This window comes from Olea europaea, unplaced genomic scaffold, assembly GCF_002742605.1.
Source record: "Olea europaea var. sylvestris unplaced genomic scaffold, O_europaea_v1 scaffold2237, whole genome shotgun sequence".
Classification (NCBI taxonomy): Eukaryota; Viridiplantae; Streptophyta; class Magnoliopsida; order Lamiales; family Oleaceae; genus Olea; species Olea europaea.
In genome coordinates this window covers 117140-121899 of record NW_019240409.1, presented here as the reverse complement: position 1 = coordinate 121899, position 4760 = coordinate 117140, and positions in this window count along the sequence as shown.

The window sequence follows — 4760 nt, the reverse complement described above, 5'->3', positions numbered from 1 at the left end:
GTTTTAGATTTCATGATAACTTCGGATTTGTTCGTTTCTTGCGAATTGCAAGTCTAATTTGATTGGAAATGAGCCAATGGAAAGTGGTTTTTCATTTCATGATAACTTCGGGTTTGTTCATTTTTGGCGAATTTCTATTCTAAATCGATTGGAATCGAGCCAATGAAAAGTGGCTTTTGATTTCATGATAACTTTGGGTTTGTTCATTTTGGCGAATGGCTAGTCTAATTCGGTTGGAATCGAGCCATTGAATGGTTGTTTTTAATATCATGATCAATTCGGGTTTGTTCCTTTTTGGCAAATTGCTAGTCTAATTCGATTGGAATCGAGCCAATGAAAAGTGGTTTTCGATTTCATTATAACTTCGGGCTTGTTCATTTTTGACGAATTGCTAGTCTATTCGATTGGAATCGAGCCAATGAAAATCGATTTTTCATTTCACGGTAACTTCGGGTTTGTTCGGCTTTGGTGAATTGCTAGTCTAAATCGATTGGAATCGAGCCAATGAAAAGTTGCTTTTGATTTCATGATGACTTTGGGTTTGTTCGTTTTGGCAAATTGATAGTCTAATTCGGTTGGAATCAAGCGAATGAATAGTTGTTTTTGATATCATGATAAATTCGGGTTTGTTCCTTTTTGGCGAATTGCTAGTCTAATTCGACTGGAATCGAGCCAATGAAAAGTGGTTTTTGATTTCATGACAACTTTGGGTTTGTTCATTTTTGGTGAATTGCTAGTCTATTCGATTGGAATCGAGCCATGGAAAAGTGTCTTTTCATTTCACGATAACTTCGGGTTTGTTCATTTTTGGCAAATTACAAGTCTAAATCGATTGGAATCGAGCCAACGAAAAGTGCCATTTGATTTCATGATAACTTCGGGTTTGTTTGTTTTAGCAAATTGTTTGTGTAATTCGATTGGAATCAAGCCAATGAAAGGTGGTTTTTCATTTCATGATAACTTCGGATTTGTTCTTTTCGGGCGAGTTGCTAGTCTATTTTGATTGGAATCGAGCTAATGAAAAGTGGTTTTTTATTTCATGATGACTTCGGATTTGTTCATTTTTTTGCAAATTGCTAGTCTAATTCGATTAGAATCGAGCCAATGAAAAGTTGTTTTTGATTACATGATAACCTCAGGTTTGTTCATTTTTGGCAAATTGCTAGTCCAAATCGATTGGAATCGAGCCAATGAAAAGTGATAACTTCGGGTTTGTTCAATTTTGGCGAATTGCTAGTCTAAATCGATTGGAATCGAGCTAATGAAATGTGGCTTTTGATTCAATGATAACTTCGGGTTTCTTCGTTTTGACTAATTGTTCGTCTAATTCGATTGGAATCGAGCCAAAGAAAAGTTATTTTTCATTTCATGTTAACTTCGCATTTGTTCATTTTTGGCAAACTCCTAGTCTAAATCGATTGGAATCAAGCCAATGAAAAGTGGCTTTTGATTTCATTATTACTACGGGTTTGTTTGTTTTTTGGCAAATTGCTACTCTATTCGATAGGAATTGAGCCAATGAAAATTGGTTTTTCATTTCACGATAACTTCGTTTTTGTTCAGTTTTGGCAAATTGCTAGTCTAAATCGATTGAAATCGAGCCAATGAAAAGTGGCTTTTGATTGCATAATAACTTCGGGTTTGTTCGTTTTGGCGAATTACTAGTCTAATTCGATTGGAATCGAGCCAATGAAAAGCGGTTTTTGATTTCATGATAACTTCGAGTTTGTCGTTTTTGGCGAATTGCTAGTCCAATTCAATTGGTATCGAGCCAATGAAAAGTGGTTTTTAATTTCATGATAACTTCGGGTTTGTTCGTTTTTGGCGAATTGATAATCTAAATCGATTAGAATCGACCCAATGAAAAGTGGTTTTTGATTTCATGATAACTTTGTATTTGTACATTTTTGGTGAATTGCTAGCCTAATTTGATTGGAATTGAGCCAACGAAATGTGGTTTTTGATTTCATGATAACTTCGAGTTTGTTCGTATTCGGAGAATTGCTAGTCTAATTCGATTGGAATCAAGGCAATGAAAAGTGGTTTTTCATTTCATGATAACTTCGGGTTTGTTCCTTTTTGGCGAACTGCTAGTCTAAATTGATTGGAATCGAGCCAATGAAAAGTGGCTTTGATTTCATGACAACTTTGGGTTTGTTCGTTTTAATGAATTGCTAGTCTAATTCGGTTGGAATCAAGCCAATGAAAAGTGGTTTTTAATTTCATGATAAATTCGAATTTGTCGTTTTTTGCGATTTGCTAGTCCAATTCGATTGGAATCGAGCTAATGAAAAGTGGTTTTTGATTTCATGATAACTTCGGGTTTGTTCGTTTGTGGCGAATTGCTAGTCTAATTCGATTGGTATCGAGCCAATGAAAAATGGTTTTTGATTTCATGAGAACTTTGGGTTAGTTCATTTTTGGGGAGTTGCTGGTGCGATTCGATTGAAATCGAGTCAATGAGTAGTAGTTTTTGATTTCATGATAACTTCGGGTTTGTTCATTTTTGGCGAATTGGTACTCCAATTCGATTGGAATCGAGCCAATGTAAAGTGGTTCTGATTTCATGATAACCTCGGGTTTGTTCATTTTCGGTGAAATACTATTCTAAATCGATTAGAATCGAGCCAATGAAAAGTAGTTTTTGATTTCATGATAACTTCGGATTTGTTCGTTTTTGGCGAATTGCTAGTCTAACTTGATTGGAATCGAGCCAATGAAAAGGGGTTTTTCATTTCATCATAACTTTGGGTTTATTCGTTTTTGGCGAATTGCTAGTCCAAATCGATTGGAATCGAGCCAATGAAAAGTGGCTTTTGATTACATGATATCTTCGGCTTTGTTTGTTTTTGGCGAATTGCTAGTCTAATACGATTGGAATCGAGCCATTGAATGGTTGTTTTTGATATCATGATAATTTCGGGTTTGTTCCTTTTTGGCGAATTGCTAGTCTAATTCGATTGGAATCGAGCCAATGAAAAGTAGTTTCTAATTTCATTATAACTTCGGGTTTGTTAATTTTTGGCGAATTGCTAGTCAATTCGATTGGAATCGAACCAATGAAAATTGGTTTTTCATTTCACGATAACTTCGGGTTTGCTTGGTTTTGGCGAATTGCTAGTCTAAATCGATTGGAATCGAGCCAATGAAAAGTGGCTTTTGATTTCATGATAACTTTTGGTTTGTTCATTTTGGTGAATTGCTAGTCTAAGTCGGTTGGAATCGAGCCAATGAATTGTTGTTTTTGATATCATGATAAATTCGGGTTTGTTCCTTTTTGACGAACTGCTAGTCTAATTCGAATGGAATCAAGCCAATGAAAAGTGGTTTTTGATTTCATAACAACTTTGGGTTTGTTCATTTTTGGTGAATTACTAGTCTATTCGATTGGAATCGAGCTGATGGAAAGTGGCTTTTCATTTCACGATAACTTCGGCTTTGTTCATTTTTGGCGAATTACTAGTCCAAATCGATTGGAATCGAGCCAATGAAAAGTGACTTTTGATTGTATAATAACCTTAGGTTTGTTCGTTTTGGCGAATTGCTAGTCTAATTCGATTGGAATCGAGCCAATGAAAAGTATTTTTGATTTCATGATGACTTCGAGTTTGTCATTTTTGGAGATTTTCTAGTCTAATTCGATTGGAATCGAGCTAATGAAAAGTGGTTTTTGATTTAATGATAACTTCGGGTTTCTTCATTTTTGGCGAATTGCTAGTCCAATTCAATTGGTATCGAGCCAATGAAAAGTGGTATTTGATTTCATGATAATTTCGGGTTTGTTCATTTTTGGCGAATTGCTAATCTATTTTGATTAGAATCGAGCCAATGAAAAGTGATTTTTGATTTCATGATAACTTCGGATTTGTTCATTTTTTGGCGAATTGCTAGTCTAATTTGATTGGAATTGAGCCAATGAATTGTGGTTTTTAATTTCATGATAACTTTGGGTTTGTTTGTATTCGGTGAATTGCTAGTCTAATTCGATTGGAATCGAGGCAATGAAAAGTGGTTTTTCATTTCGTGATAACTTCGGGTTTGTTCATTTTTCGCGAATTGCTAGTCTAAATCGATTGGAATCGAGCCAATGAAAAGTGGCTTTTGATTTCATGATAACTTTGGGTTTGTTCGTTTTGGCGAATTGCTAGTCTAATTCGGTTGGAATCAAGCCAATGAATAGTCATTTTTGATATCATGATAAATTCAGGTTTATTTTTTTTTGGCGAACTGCTAGTCTAATTCAATTGGAATCGAGCCAATAAAAAGTGGTTTTGGATTTCATGACAACTTTTGGCTTGTTCATTTTTGGTGAATTGCTAGTCTATTCGATTGGAATCGAGCCATGGAAAAGTGTCTTTTCATTTCACGATAACTTCGGGTTTGTTCATTTTTGGCGAATTACAAGTCTAAATTGATTGGAATCGAGCCAACGAAAAGTGCCATTTGATTTCATGATAACTTTGGGTTTTTTTGTTTTGGCAAATTGTTTGTGTAATTCGATTGGAATCGAGCCAATGAAAGGTTGTTTTTCATTTCATGATAACTTCGGATTTGTTCTTTTCCGGCGAGTTGCTAGTCTATTTCGATTGGAATCGAGCTAATTAAAAGTGGTTTTTGATTTCATGATGACTTCGGATTTGTTCATTTTTTGCAAATTGCTAGTCTAATTCGATTGGAATCGAGCCAATGAAAAGTGATTTTTGATTTCATGATAACCTCAGGTTTCTTCATTTTTGGCAAATTACTAGTCCAAATCGATT